This window comes from Columba livia, chromosome 3 (assembly GCF_036013475.1).
Source record: "Columba livia isolate bColLiv1 breed racing homer chromosome 3, bColLiv1.pat.W.v2, whole genome shotgun sequence".
NCBI classification, from domain to species: Eukaryota; Metazoa; Chordata; class Aves; order Columbiformes; family Columbidae; genus Columba; species Columba livia.
Window position 1 is genome coordinate 66,056,938 of NC_088604.1, and position 16,815 is coordinate 66,073,752.

The following is a 16,815-nucleotide window of genomic DNA, read 5'->3' on the forward strand; positions in this document are numbered from 1 at the left end:
GAGGGTGGTGGGGAGGAGGGGCCTCCCCACTCCGCTCCCTCCCGGGCCGAAGGGACACGGGCAGCCCCCCCGGCGCGGCCCCGTCCCGCGGTGAGCGGAGCTCCCGCCGGGGTGCACCTGGTGCAGAGCGGGACCTGCCCGCCCCGTCGCGCCGCTGGAAGGCCGGGGGGAGCGGGGGTCACGCCGGTAGGTTTCCCCTTCCCTGCTGGTGGCACTTGGAAAGCGCTTAAAATGTTCCCCTCCCGAGCGCCGCATGCATTGGTGGCGAACAACAGAAAGTACCGGTAGAGACTGACTTCGCGGGCCCTGGACCGGGGCAGGGAGGAGATCAGTGTGCGACTGATTAACGTAATGAGTCAGGAATCTTGACAAAACGATGCCCTCTGTGATTATAGAGGTAGCTGAGCCTCGTAATGAAACGTGGTGAACTGTACGGCACCACCCTGGGAGGGGCGACTGTGAACAGAATTGTGCTTTGGAAATGACTGGGACCTCACGAATTCTCAGGATTTTCACAGGACTTTCTGTGCCAGAGCTCCAAGGATCCTCTGTCCTAGACATTGGTATGATTGTTATTGGATGTGATGCCACAGATCAGGAAGACAACCAAACAGTTCTCTGAACTGTACCTGCCTTGTGCCGGGTGCTTGACTCTCACACTGTTTGTTTGCATCAGCAGATTTCCGTGATCATTTTGTTGCAGATGAGCAAAGAGATGCATCCTCAGGACTGCCTGCTGTATGGCTGATCATTAATTACTAGGACCTAGGTTTTTAACATTTCATCAGTGAAATCAGAAATAATCTTTGGTAAAGCAGAAAGAATACCTCCTAGTAAGCAGGAGGGAGATAGAAAGTCAGTGATTGCTCCAGCCGCCTCCTTATGGACACTCATCATGTGCAGAGCACCTTCCACTACTTCCCAGAGTGATACTGACAGAAATGGAGAAGAAGCAGGAAGTTGCACCCTGACAGAAAGATGCAAAACCTCTGGCATTTTACTCTGAAGATTTCCCATGTTTCCATGCCACAAACAATAGGGGCCAGTGCCAATTAGGGTAGGGAACAGTAGCAGAAGTAGGTCATACACTCTTCCAAAGTATCTCTGGTCATTAGCACAGGGGAAGAAGGGGAGAGAAAGGGAAGGGGGTGTGACAGGACTGTGAGAGGGACACAGATCTGGGTAACCGGTATTCCTTTTTTTCAAGTTATGTGCTGTCAAGTCTTATCTGGCATATAGTGGAATGGAGGATCTAGTAAGCTGTTAATGGGCACTTTTTGTGGATAGCATGTATTACTTCATGGCCAGAGAGAGTATTTTCAGCATCCTTTATTGACAGGAGAGAGCCATTTAGCATCGTATTCAGAAAAAGAGCTTTAGAATAGGAATTATATTGTCACTGGGAAAAGTTGTGTACAAGGAGAAATGAAAGCAAGAAGTCAGATTTCACATGGTCAAAGTCACTGCCTCTTTATCCCCTTCTGAAGTATAGCATGTTTAGTAATGCACAGAGTGAGAGGAACAAGGCTTTAAAACTGGGCCATTCTCAAAGACTTTTATGTCTGGGTATGTGTACAGTGTGCAAGAGCCTCTATCTGTGCCTGCCCTTTGTTCTACCAAAGCCATCAGAGGAGTTTAATGTAAGCCTGGACACAATTAGTATTTAGACCTTTGAATACATGCATGCCTGGCTGTGGAAGGGATGCGGAAGATGGGGAACAGATATCAAGGCTGCTAGGAGACCCACTCTGTATCTTTTGTCACAGCCAGATTTGTATCATACTCACTGTCAGAAGGGTCTTTGGTGTATTAAAAATAAATATCTTTTAAAAGTCTTAAAAATAGATGCCCATGTAAATCTAGTGTTATATACAAATCTTTATTATTAAAGATGGAAGACTTACCATGCCTAATTAAATCAGCCTTTTGGCAGGTGCATATAAAAACCTGGGCTACAGAAAGGACTGACAAAAAGCCCTGGGAGTTGAGCCCATTTAAGATAGGCGTCATTAAGCAGAATTTCACGTTAGGGGAGTGGTAGTTAAATGCACCTCTTTGTGAAGTTATTGCTCAAGGACATATGCAATATGAAATAAATCTTTACAACAATGGTTTCAGATTGTGAAGGACATTTTAAGCATGATAACGCATGAGACCCTTTATATAATTTCAGATAATGAAGGCCTATGTAGTCGAGATTCTGCTGAAAATGTGTTTGTAAAGTTGCAGACCAGTAATTCCTTCTTGTGGGTAATAGTGTTGTGCATGTAGGAAAGGCAAATACATAGCTTTGAGACCTGTACATTTTTTATGGGTGCCTCAACATCAATCACAATCTCCATCTCAAATCAGATTTTTGCTTGTCTCTTTTCTGCAACACACTGTGAACAGGAAAGTTTCCAGGGCTGTAACTAGAAATAGATGGGCTGAGGACTTGAGCAAAACTCAAGACTTGCAGAGAATTTTAGGGTGAAAATAGTATGTTAAAGTCTGTCCTAGGACTGCTGATCAGTGAGGTCACTCCAGTGCAGTTATACATATATGTACATATGTATATATATCGACAAATATATACATAATAGCAAGCCCAGAGTTTTGTGTAGCAGGTTCACTTCCACAGTATTTCCATGAGTCCTAAACTACAGCTTAGTTAATAAACAGATGAGAAATGGGTTGTTGAGGCTTGGCACTTTGTAAAGATGGCCTGTATACTAGTTTCTTCTAAGGCATGGCAAGAAGGGGTCTGGAAGCAAGCTGTATTCTCCTTCAGCCTGGCTGGTGGAAATATTCCCTCACCTTGCATCATTTTACTGAAGAGCCTGTACTGCATCCATGTATCCCAAGGAGAGCAAGGAGCAGGAGTCATGCGACAGAGGGGAAGAAGGGCACTTTCTCATTAACCCCAGAGCCTTCAACTGGTTCTGAAGTTCTCCCAAGACACATTCTCCTTTGTCTCCTCAGGCATATCCTCAAGGTGATATAGTGATGGGATTTTGCTAGTAACACTGTGAAGGCTGTTTTAAATCACATATACCGTACTAATGGGCTGCATGACCTGACCTCAAGTTTGGTTGCTGTTTGGGTAGAGCAAACCTGTGCATCTCTGGAACAGACTAATTGTGTTCTTTATCTCTTTGTTCATTAGTAACTTTAGCTTTCACCTGTGCAAAATGGGTGTGGAATTCTATTATGTGTAAGTAACAACATATGGTCCTGGGCAATAGGAGGATGAGATCCTACAGCTCTTTATCATGTCAGACTAGCCCACTGCACCCGCCATGCAATGTAAAGAATGTGTGGCATGAAAAATTCTATTTATGAATTTACAGGCAAGTCTGTTAATTAATATTAATATTTCAATGGCCAGGAGAGCCCACTGGGGTCACCTTGGTGAATAGTTTATCTAGCATAACCCAGCTAATTTCTCTGTCTTGTTTCTTTTTTAAGCCTTTTACCCAAAGTCACACTAATGGAGATCAGCATGTCTCCGCCTTCTTAGTTTCAGTGCAGTGTTTTATCTGAAACTTGTCTTTCTTTCCTGAAGTAAACAAAACCTCTGTTGTTCAATGTACAGGGATTTTAAGTATGATTTTTATATAGTGGTGCTACATAACTCTGGGACCTAGACCTGGGTTACAGAATTCAGATGATGACAAATACACATAACCTAGTATCATAGATTTCAACACTTTTTTCATTTAACTTCAGGATTTGTAAATATGTTTAGCATTGGCCTATGTTCTCTTGAAAATTGTGCCCCTAATCTTCCTAGACAGTTCTGTAGATTTTGGCAGCAGGAGCCCAAGAGCTAGCCAGTTGAAGAGGTTAGAGTAAATGGTGGTAGCTAATGAGAAGAAATGTGGAGGCCAGGCTATGGAGCACTTGGTAGGAGGGAGGCAGCAGTGAAGGAAAGATGCAGGATGTGAGAGGCTTGGGTAGGACTGTGGTGTGCTTTTGTAAAAAGGAGATGGATGGGTGCTAATGGAGTGAAAGACTAAACTAACTCAGTTTAGGTGTCTAATATAAGCCAGTGTCAGAGAGGTTAGATGTGAGGTAAACCACTGACCTGATGTAGCAGAGCTTTTCCTTCGCTCTCACAGGTGTCGAGCTGTGAGGACACCAGGTGCTGACTTGGGGAAATGAGAGCTTTCCTGACATCCATCATAAAATCTCTGTGCCCATCATTTAAAGTTGTATGTTTAGAGTTGACTAGTTTGTGCTGTGTAGCAGCCGTGTGAGGACTAATGTTTGGAAAAGAAGGACACAGGACCAATAGCCACAATGGCCTGGAAGGCTGCTGTGAATTCTGGGATGCTAGGAATATGTGATGTGCTTGCTACAGTTTGAGTCTCTAAAATTAATTGTCTGCTTTAACAAATTTGATACTAACATTTTTGCCTAATTTTCTAGCATATGAATATTAATAATAAAGTATTAATAACTCATGTACTAGACTGATGTCCAAACAATTATCTTTGTGGAAAGTAGAAGTTTCTGTGTTCAGCTTTTTCCTTCACATTGAAGAAGCAATCTCAGTCATTTGCTTTACTTCTGTCTTAGTGACCCAGGTCACCTGTGTCTCCTTGCTAAGTTGTGGCAATGACTCTGCAGATAAGGCTAATGTGCAGGGTGGCATATATTAAATTCATTAGTTGAAAATAAGTACTTTAGGTTCTAGGATCTCTGAGTTCTTCTGCATTTGTGAAAAATAAAATGTATCTTCAAGTTTTAATAAATGCAGTTATGAGTGATAGCTTCTTTGTACAAGTCTGAAGGGCATCATGGTTTGGGGATATAGAATTGAACTTCCTAATCTGGCAAGGCTACTAGGCAGATTTGTTAGTGTTTGTTAAGGACTGTATTAACAGAACTATCCTTGAAGAAAAAAATAATTTTGCATTTTTGAAATTGGAGCTACATATTGAATGAGAAGAATTAAAGGTATTCTGAAAAACTACTGGTGTGCTGAATGACATAAGGGTCTAGAGGAAGTTAGTATGTGATATAAACAAACACTGGTTAGGGAGAACACTTAAGTTCATACAATCTTACATTTTCTAACTCCTGAATATTTTGAATCTGCAAGTTTAATTCATGGTCACTGGTTAGGCTTACCAAATCCAGTAGCTCAACAAATGGAAGGCTGCTGCAGCTCTGTGCCCTCAGATCTGACCAGAAGCAAGACTGAGATTGTATTCCCAACAGTCATGCACACAAACACCTGTACAGAACTTACACATAAACATATACCCATGGCTGGCCACACAGACCAGCACAGACACATCCTCAGCACTCTCAGAAACACAAATGGCACCAATGGTCTCATCCTGTTCCCCTCTCTGTCTGACACATGGTGCTGGGTGTCATCCCTGGCCCGTGGGGCTGAGGCTCTGCTGCAACAGCCTGAGAACAGTTTAGGAAGGGATTTTGTTTCTCTGATATTGTTACTGGGGTTCTCCCACCAGCCCTTGTGCCCTGGTGCTCCTTCCTGTGTGTGGAGATGGGCTGATGGCTCTTGTGGTGGCCACTGGAGTAGCCAGGACAGAGCACTATTCAGGTTCCCCCACCTGCTGATGTCTCTCTGTGCTCCTTGCATGTGTACAGACACATATCACATTACCCAAGAGTCATCTTTGGCAATCTCACTACTAAATACTAATTTCTCTGATATACCAGAAAGACAGCATTAGATATACAAAAAGGATGCGCTTGTTGGAGAAATACTGTCCACAAAGAGACTGACTCTTCTGCCCAGTTGCAGATGGTACTGTAGGGAAAAATGTTTCTGTGGCAATACAAGTGGCTTTTGCTGAAGGGAGGAGATTCAAATAAGCAATTTAAAGACAAAGAGATGCTTTTAGGAAATCCTCAGAATGCACTAGTAAAGTACTTGTTATGGGCCTCGCAGGTTCCACAAGGCATTTGGAAATAAACTGAAGACTCTGAGGAGCAATCATAAATCTTTATGTAACAAATACCACTTCTAAATCACAGTTTAATGCCATTTTGGTAGCCCTGAAAACAGAGCATTATGGGACACTAAGCAATTGACACTCATTATTTGCTTAATGAAGTTAAATAATTCAATGTTGCAGACTAAAGAGATGAATTTGGTTTATTGGAGTGGAAGAGCACTAGTGAAATTACTACAAAGTGGGCGTGGTGATGCCCAGCATTTAGATTTCTCCACGTGATTTTAATTTGAGCAACAAATTCATTTCAGAATTAAAAAGAGAGGTAAAATGTTGATTATGCTATTGAGCATTTTCCAATTTGTGTTTTGGTTAATTTTAGAGATAGTTAAAAGGTGCATAATTTAAAATCTGACAAGATCTACTTATTTTCAAATGAGGAAATAGTCCCAGTTTGCTCCTGTGTAAAATGTGAGCTTATGATTCTTTCCATAAACCCAACTCAGCAATCTTGTTGCCTGACATGTTTATCAAGCTTCACATTTATTTGCCTCTACCTGCTTACATTTTCAAAATGTTTTCCTGGGGATTCTTTACGGATTTTTTTTAGGATTGCATTAGTTATTTCATCCTTTAAACTCAAGTCCTGTTCCCTTTCAAATACTTTCTTGTTTCTCATTTCCTCTGCAGCACTGACAAGAAGTGATAAGAAAGAGGTACATTTATCTACCATGGGGAAATCCTCTGTCCACTGTAACTCTACCGATATGGTTGCCATCATTCATGTTCCCATATGAATACTCTTAATTTGAAATAATGGGAAGTTTTAAATATATTGATAGTTTTATTCCTAATTGTTCTTCCATGTAAACAGCAGCTGTCTGAGCACAGTTTGATCTCCGCGTTGTGTGTTTATATCATCATTCCCGTATATCATGAACCTGTTACACTAGTGATTCATCAGTCATAGCGTGCATGTTCACCTGGTTCTCCTTACCTTCATTAATTCTACTCTTCAGCTGCCTTACAAGTGAGAAAGTGGGGATCTATTGTAAAGAAAACAGCTAACCTCTCAGTACTTCTGCAAATGCTCAGGATGGTGCCGGTATTGTAGATCACAGATATCACAAAATGGCTGAGGTGAGAAGACCCCTCTGGAGATCATCTACTCCAACAGCCCACTCAGAGCAGGGTCGTCTAAAACAGGTTGCTCAGGACTGTTCTATCAGGTTTCAATAATTAAAGATGGAAACTCCACAACCTCTCTGGACAACCTCTTCCAGTGTTCGATCACACATAGAGTAATGAAATTTTTTCTTATGTTTAAGTGGATTTTCCTGTATTTCAGTTTGTGCTCATTGCTGGCTTCATCCTTCTTATGCTGCCCCACCAGGTACTTGTACACATTGATAAAATCCTCCTGAGCCTTCTCTTCTTCAGGCTGAACAGTCCCAGCTCTCATTGCTGTTCCTCATATGCCAGATACTGCAGTCCCTTCATCATCTTTGTAGCCCTTTGCTTGACTCTCTCCAGAATGCCCATGTCTCTCTTGTACTGGGGAGCACAGAATTGGACCCAGATGTGCCACACCCATGCTGAGCAGAGGGAAAGAGTCAACTCCCTCAACCTGCTACCAACACTTTTCCTAATGCAGTCCAGGAGGCTGTTGGCCTTCTTTTCTGTGAGGACACACTGCTGGTTCATGGTCAACTTGCTGTTTGCCTGGACACCCAGACAGGGCTTACTCTGCCAAGGTGCTTTCCAGCCACTCAGGCTCCAGCCCATACTGGTGCAAGGGGTTGTTCCTCCCCAGTGGCAGGACTTGACAGTTCCATTTGCTGAACTTCATGAGATTCTTGTTGGCCAGTTTCTCCAGGCTGTTGAACTCACTCCAAATAGCAGCACAAGCCTCTGCTGTATGAGCTACTCCTCCCAGTTTTATATCATCTGCAATCTTCTTGAGAGTGCACTCTGCCCCATTGTCCAGGCCATTAGTGGACATGTTAACTAGCACTGGCGCAGTATTGACCCCTTGGGTATACTATTAATGACTTACTGGTCTCCAGCTGGACTTTGAGTTGATCTTTCAAAGATAATCACAGTGACACCAGCCAGCTCCCTCAGCACTCATGGGTGCATCCCACCAGGACCCATGGACTTGTGTATGTCCAGTTGGTTTAAATGTTCCCTAACTTGATCCTCCTCCACTGAGTGTAAGGCTTCCTTGTTTCAGACTTTCTCAAGGGGCTCAGGCCTGGGATGGTTGAAGGGCAATTTTATATGTAAAAACTTAGGGAAGAAGGTATTGAATATCTTGGTCTTTTCCTTGTCCTTTGTCACCAGGTCTTCTGCCCAAGTGAGACATTAGTTTGTCCACTAATCCTGACCCATAAGCTCTCACCTGACTCCTCATCCATCCATAGACAGAGCTCTGCATTCCTACTGGGCTCTCCCTTGATGCACCAGCCTGTCCTTCCTACAGACCTCTTAACCATCCACCTTTCCCCTGTGATCCCAATGAGATCATAACCCTGCAACAGCACTCAGACCTCTAATTCCTTCTGTGTCCTCCCCATGCCACGTGTGTTAGTGTGCAGACATTTCAGAGAGGTATCCAGTTCTGTGGGTTCTCTAGAAGAGGTGTTAGAGTTCCCCTCTTTTCACTGTCATGTAGGCACTTGCTTGTTTGGGTGCATACCCTTGGCGTGGCTCCCTTCTGCCCTGTTTTGTCAATTGTCTTCCTGTTCACATCATCCTGCACACTTGTTGCCCCAGTCCACCACTTTCTCAGTCAATTGGTGCTCATCTGCTCCCTCCCCATCATTCCTAGTTCAAAGCTCTCCTCACAGGCTGGCCAGCCTGTGGGCCTTTGCCCAGATGGATCCCATCTCTTCCTAGCAGTTCTTGATCCTCAAAGGGGGTCTCACTGTTATATTGTCCCTAGAGCCATGCAGTCATTCATGTCTGGTATGCTCCAGGTCTCCCCTGGCTGCTGTGGTGTAGGGGAAAAAACTGTAGAGCGTATGAAATGTACCTTCCCGCCTTTCTAATTCACAGCTCCAAGAAAGAAAAATAGGATGCTAAGTCTGCATAGTTGTCTTTCCTAATGATAATCTCAATATTGGGATATGAATCTAATTTTTTTGAATTTTAAGTAGGGCACATATGCAGCTTGATCTCAAGGCAAAATCATGATCTTCAGCCCTCAGGAAAGCCATCTGTAAGCTTCTAAGGTTGGAAAATTGAAAACATTTGGATCCTGGCGACTGGAGAGATGGAGGGAGAGAAGGAGAAAAGTTTTGATTTAGACAGCTGATTAACCTACCCCTGGGCAGGTCCCCTGTACCCCTGTACCACTAAGCATATGTCTTTGTCGACATCTGTTTTAGTCAGGTTTAGTACGATTCTCAGCCTTGTATTTTGGCATGCAACAGTGAAGCTTTTTTTGTGTTTCTTTTTTTTTTTTTTTTTTAATCAGAAGAGTAGAAAGAAAGACCAAAAAGCACATCAGCTACATTTATTCATAGATCTTTTCATAGAGAATTTTCAATGTCTCACTTCTCAGAATGGACCTGACTTGGACAATTACTACTCCCTGTGCTGGCCAAGATTAAAGTACCTTTTATTCTAGCCTTAAGTTTATGGAACTTCAGGAAGAATATATGCTGAGTTACTTTAGAAAGCACCTAGTAAAAACAGTTTAACCACAAGAGCTGAAAGCATCAAGTTAAAATTAAATCTGCAAGTTCCCGCTGGTTATGAAAGGTAATTTTTTTTCGATGGCAGGAACTGTTGCCTTCCTAAGTTGTAAGAGCAATATTTTGTTAAATTTCAAGAAGAAAACTTAAAATCTCATGACTGGCACACCTTTGGCAAATATTTTTTCCCTCTTTGATAGTGACATCCTGGTGTTATATGTATTGCAAAAGTCATGCTGCATGAAAAAGAATTGCCACTTCTTTGTGTTATGATGTTCCTACTTTATTGCTGTTTTGCTGCTGTTTGCTCACAAGGGGTGAACACACTGAGACAAGATGAAAGTGCTGAAAAAGTGTGTAGCTGAAGCTGACAGATGACAGCGCAGTGTCAGCAACTTGCCTGAATCACAGAGATGTACATTTTTCCTTCTACGGAGTTCATTTGCAGCTGAGGTATACTTTAAGGTTTAGTTAGATTTGAATATTAGGTGTTCAGCATCCTAATGGATCATCTTGGTAATGTTTTCTATACAGGAATATGTCATTTTTTTATTAGCATTCAATGGAAGTTTAATTCTCTGTGTTCTTCTGGAAGGACCTCTGAATGTCTTTAGTGAGCTTCATTTAGGTTAGTGAGTTCACTCTCTCTTGTCTTCAGTCCCATTAGATTCAATACAGTTTAGGTTAAATACAGTTTACTTACAAGTTGTAATTTGGCTTAAATGAACAAAAATATCATCCTGTCATGGATAAAAATATCAAATATTAAGAGGAACTTGGCCAGCAGGATATTGGCATAGTTTAGGCTCTGAGGTTCAAAATTATGAATCCATTAGTTGCTCCTTAATTCTGGAGAAATCTGAGATCCACAGACACCTAGATTTTTACCTTCAAAGTTGCTCCGAAACTTCTTGCTTATGCTTAGATGAACTTCAGCCTCCACAAAAGGAAAGTGAGAAGTTTTTTGTTAAGGGTGTGTGCTTTTCAGACATGTCTGGGCTTCTGGGAGATTTCTGGGCCTGCTGAAAAGATTGTGCATTTTGTATTAAGTGATAAACTGAGTATGTTTCTTTTTAGGCAGAAGAGAAAGTAGTTTTCTATGACCTAATTTGATTATAGATTTTTGCACTTGCTTTCCTCTTTGTCATCCAGTGAATCTTAACTTTTCTTCTATTGATCAGACAAGTTCAACAGGAATAGCAGACTGCTTACCAGAGGTTTCCATGGGGTAGAGGATTTGAACTCATGTCTGTCATCATCCAGATTTACTACCTGTTGTCTAAAATAAATCTCTTTCAGCTTTATTTTCAGAGAAAATCACTGCCTTTTTCTAGACAGGGGTCAGAAGAAGGATCAAGTGGAAGTTATTTCTGAGTCACTGAGAAAGACAGGGTGTCTGACTCACCTTGATCCTTGCCATATAATGTCGGCCAACTTAGGGATTCACATCTTTGGCCTAAATCTGCTTGTTTGGTGCACAAAGAAACAAGAACCTCGGACTCTGTGTTCTCAATCTGAAAGTTGGACCAGCTGGTCAGCTAAGGACACAGTGGTGAATGCTGTGATAGTTAAGTCGGTGGTTTAGACTTTCATGTATTTGTGAGTCTTGCTTCTCAGAAAGTCTTTTAAAATTCAAATAAGTCCTAAAGACAGTATTTTAAATTTAAAGCTTAGTCAAGGAGTTATGATCTTTTTTTCTTAGCAACACTGACAACTTTAATAAATTTCTAGAGTTTTGCGGGGAGATATTATTGATTTTTAAACTCTACAATGATACTTTGCACTCAGATAGCTTCTAATGTAAGAAGACAGTGGTTATACCAAATGACCTTTTTATATTTGTTAACAAACGTCAGTGTTTTATTTTGATATCAACAGAAATATGCTTGCTGTTAATGTAAACCACAAAAAATAAACTTCATAGAAGAACCTTATGCTATTCAGCAAATCTAAAGAAAAAATGGTGCTTCAAAATGTCTCGCTGAGGAACTGTGTATGCTGTATGAAGTTGGTGGAAAATTTCAAAGGGCTACCAAAAAATTATATTAGATAGACTGTAAATTACTGTGAAGAAAAGCAGAGATTAATTTCTTGGCTCAGCTTATGGACCTTAAATCCTAGAAAAATATTTTCTAAGACATTTGGTGTTTCTTAAGAAAAAGTAAATTTTATATTTTATGATTTTTTTGCTATATTTTTTTTTCCAGACCAAATTGAATGCAATGTATTAAATGTGGATAAATAGAGAAAACCGTTGATGTGCCCTTCAAATACCCTGCCTGCTCCCTCATGAAAGCATAAGCCAGAGTTGAGAAACCGCTGGAATGAGCCAAAATAAAAATTCAGTGCACCTCCTCACAGGCTTTATCTCTCTATTCTTCCACATACAGGGGAAGCACACCTCACCACCATATCCAGAGTAATTTATGAGCGATAATTTTAGAGGGTCGTATAAATCATGAAAGCAATGTCCTCACAACAGTTCTTGCAAAAGGCACCAGTAACAAACACGACTGGGAGCAATTACCTACAGGCATGCCATAGGTTTTTCTTTTCAGACCTTTCCGCAGTAATTGATATTGCAAGGTGAACTAATTTCTCTTTTGTATTCCCAGTAAGTATCAATTAGTGTAAAAGAAGGCCCTCTGTTTGCCAGCTCATGACAGTAATTGTTGTTTCCTGCTCAATTTATCTGCTATGGCAATGAATACTCAAAATACTCCTTAATACATCTGTGTGTGCTCTTGCTGCAGGCAGTGTGCCTTGCTTATTTCAAAACTGGTCTGGAAGACCGTGTGTTTTCTGTAATTAAGTACTGTGCTTTAAAGCTTGTACTGAACAGATGTAGACCAGAAGGCAGAAGCAGGGCTAAAGACTAAGCAAAGTTATAAACAAAAGAAAAGGAAGAGGCAAACTGGAAAAACTTGAATTTCATAAAGAGTCTGATGTCAAACTCTGGCTGTCATTTATCGCTAGATGCTAAATATTTCATCATTACAGTGTTCATTGGAATAGGAACATGTACTAAGATCCAGCTCAAGAGGGAAAGCTCCTCAATTGCTGAAGCAGAAATTATCGTTGTCCCTTTGCTCTGGCTAAGTAAATAGCTAATTATCCAAAGGAAAGTGGAGCAGCTTCCAAAAAGAAAGAGCTGTCACTTCCTCTTTTCTCCTCATCTCCCCTGAAATACAATCTACTGTTTAGGCACTTGTCTAAAAAAATGTGCTTAAGTCCTTTTGATCTCATGAGAAAGGTGAGTTAAGGCCTTCCAGCTCTTGGACAGGTGTTCTTGTCCTTGAGGTACTGGTTAGGATGTATGAAGGAAAAAGCATCACAGCAATAGCAGTGATTTATGAAGTGACATGGAGATGGGCATCCAGAATTGGAAAAAGTAACGGATGTGATTTCAAACTGGAGGGAGGCATCTCCCTGAAATGTGGGGATAGGGAACTTAAGTCCCAAGCAGATCTGCTAATTTTGGTGTTCAGATTCCTTGTAACATGTGCAAATACCTTCTGTAAAGATGCCCTTGGGTCTGAACTCAAAGCACCCAATCCTCCATAGATGAGTGTTGCCAGATAATAACATCGTCTAAATAGAATGCCTTAAGCAGAATGCTGATGTAGTCTCCTGAGCTTCAGTTTAGATTTATGACAGAAAACACACTTCTCTTTCCGAGCTTGTTTACTTGCTTTTGTCCTTGTCATATCTTTGACAAATGTTCAAGATTGCATCTTACAAGTATTGGGTCTCTACATAATGCACCAAAGAAAGGCACTTAGACTTCTCCACTTCTCTTGCCTCTAAAAGCAGAACTATCTTGGGGTGATTCTTGTTTTCACACATGCCGTTCATGGGCTGAGGAAAGAGATGAACTGTTGTAGCTCTGTTCCCACATTAATCCCTTTTGAATGAACCTGGTGATGGGAGACATTGCAGGAGAACAAAGGGTCTTCCTGGTTAATTTTTGTCGTAGAGGTATACCTGTTCAGCTTATTTATTTGAATCAAGTACAAGAGACAATTTATGAACAAGTAGTAATCTTTCTTGGTGCCACATGGCACAGGATTTCAGGGGAACTTAAAGATGTATTATTGCTTTCAGAGTGCCATAAGATAGTTGTGTTGTGAATGCATGCAAGCATGCCTAGGCTCTGCTCAGTGTATTATTAAGCCTCTTTATCAAATGCATAACAGAGTCAGGAAACTACATCTGAGTCATAGTTTTCACATTTGTATAGGAGGGATAATAGTACTGCTTATAACAGGATGAAAGGTTGCAAGTATGTCCTGTATTTATTTATGTATTTTTAAGTGACATAAAAACTAAAATTTGAAAGAAACATTTGTTTCTGATTTCTCTGGTTTTTGTTCTGTCTTCCTTTTCTATTTTCTGTTTATTTATAAGTAGCTTGCAGTTACTAAAAAGACAGCATAGGAGATGATTCATTTCTAAAAAAACCCACTATAGTGGAAAGTGAACCTTCCACACTTGTCTGTATAATAAGCACTTGTGATTGCAAAAGCTAATTTGAAGTACAAGATGACATATAGGAAGATGACCTTTAATTTGCCACTATGATTTTGGATGCTAGGAGACACTGGCAATAAGAAGGTGTCCTGTGGGGGTACAATGACATTTGAAGTGAAAATAAAAACATAGCAGTTTTCCCCCCCCACTTTGGATTGTAGAAATGATTGTTTATGGAAAGTTCCGTAATTTCAACTGTGTTAGAAAATATTTTCTCTCATTGATTTCTCTCACCTATAAAATATCTGTTGTCTATTAAGATGAGATTTCTTGCAGCCTCTGAAGTATGACTTTGGAGTTTGATGCATTTGAGGTGCTTGAAATGATAGTAGTATCCATGTTAGCCTTATTCATGCCTGTTTTGGGTATGCTACCCTTAGCATCACATTCCAACACCAAATCTGTTCTTTTTGTGGGTATCACTATATTTATGTACTGTAAATAACTTAATCTAAAAGAAAACTATAAGTCTGATATGGCTTTGATATTATGGGAGTAAGTAAGGTATAGTTCCACTGAAATCAGTGGAGCTGCATGGGACAACAGAAACTTGAGGAAAGAGTTGCTGTCAGTTATCATTACCTGGGGGAACAGATTCTGCTTGGTATATTGATTTACTTAGACTGTTAATTCTGCAGGGAAAAGGTCTTCCTTTTACTATAACTAACTGTATGGACCACCAGGGCAGAGTCGTGGCAAACAAGGTCACTAGAGTCTTGGTCCCATGGAGTGGGTTTGCCAGGGAGAAAAAAAACAGCAACAGTAAGCTATTCACCTACCTGGTGGTGCCTGGGGCCACATGACTTTGTGCTGCAGCCATGTGAGTGCCCACAAGTTTGGGAAGTTGTACAATAGCTATATTTGATGGTACAGTTACCACACAGTGAAGCAGATGCTGCAGGATGTGGAGGAGAGAAGCAATGGATGGTATTTTTTGGCAGAATTGATACTGCACCAGTACTTCAGAAGGAGCTTGGGGGAACTTGTGCTACTAAAGGATCCACTCTCCTAATAGGAGAGAAAAGTGAATTCCTGACTTATGTATTCATTAATGATTCAGTAGATCTGATGCATAAGGAAGCCTTAGCCTTCTAGAATAAACTGCTACTGAATTCCCTTTGTTTTATTTCAAAGTAACATGCTGTCATTTTTCACTTCCTGTTGAAGTGTTTATATACTGTCAGATAATTTCTTGGTTCTCTCTTGGAAGCTAGTACATTTTACTGAGGAGCTAAAGCATCCATTACATCTTTTATGCATCTCAGAAGGGTATTACAGAGTTCAATTAACATTTGAGAAGTGTTCTGCAATCCTCAGATGACATGTACAGTGGAAGCACACAAAATGGTTATTACCCATTGAATGCATAATTTTTCATGCGTATGTATCTTTCATCAAGTTACTCCTGGGCAGAAGTGTTCTTTTCTTGGTTAGAAGGCCACTTGAACTGGTGCAGTGGTACTGGCCAAAAATAGCATTAGGAGGTGTGAGATGCATTTGTTCATTGAAATCACTCACAATTTAAGGGAGAATGACAAATCATTGTTCAAGACTTTATTTATATGAAAATCTTAACAATTTTCAGTCCTGCCATTTGTAAGAGCCTATGAAGTCAGTGTGAGAATAAACACAAAGGAAAGAAAGACTAGAAGGCAGGAACCATGATCTTGCACTGTGAAGATTTCACCTGCCATGCAGGAATGTCTTTGCAGTCCTCATACCACTTCTAAGGTCAAGTAGAGTAAGCATAGTAATTAGAACATTAATTTAGAGTTCATGTCATCATTGTAAGTTTGCACTTTGATATGGCAGATTGTGGGAGGAAGATTGCTAAAACCTTGAAGTTTCATTAGTCCTGGAATGAATCATTTGCACAGAAGAAAGGCTGAAGTCAGTCTGCCCTCTTTGAATGAATAAAGACTTTTTATATACAGGTATGGTGAAGCTGGTTTCAGAGCACCCAGTGATTCATGCTTTCCAATAGCCCACTTGATCAGTCAGGTGGCCCTTCTGATGGAGCTCTCAAAATGCAAGCACTCAGGAGAGCATTATACCATCAAATGCTATTTGGGGTTAGCGCATGAGCATAAAATAAAATGTAAGCAAATGCACACAATCATTCAGCTGTCATACAGAAAAATTAATTGCAGCTGAGGATCTGGCTCTAATAAATAACTCAGCAAGCCAGTGACCTTCTTTCTTCCCTTCCTGGTCCTGAGAGGAAAGTTATTCTTTGTGCTCGGGTACCATAAAAGTGCAGCAACTTCCAGTATCACTTTTCTTATGGCACCTGCTGTTATTCCAGCCCAGTCATAAAGAGATTTTCTTCCTGCCAGACGCTGAAGAAAGAGTTCCAGCTCTGCAGGATGTGCAGGAAGTAGAGAGAGCAGAGCTACAGTAGGGAGAAGTATTAGTTAGTGGCAGAGTGGGAAGTATATTGAACGGTGTGTGAGAGGGATTTCTCCTTCCTGAGGAAACTTCTGTGTCCATTGACTGTGTCCATGCTGGACTATGCTGGACCTGAAAATCCCTAACACAGGTGCCTCTGTTAAGTGCCCAAATGTAGTTAAAATGAATGTAGACTATAATTTCATTAATTCCTATGTGATAACTTGCCTGTAAGAACATGTCATGCCCTGTATTACCCTGGGATAAGCTGAAATCATTTTGTTTGA

General features: G+C 40.9%; 1 long non-coding RNA gene across 1 annotated transcript in view; it reads left to right on the forward strand.

The window, feature by feature from the left end:
* The window catches only part of LOC110362803 (uncharacterized), a 140,800-nt gene that overhangs the window by 366 nt on the left and 123,619 nt on the right, over nt 1-16,815 (forward strand). The window lies entirely within an intron of this gene.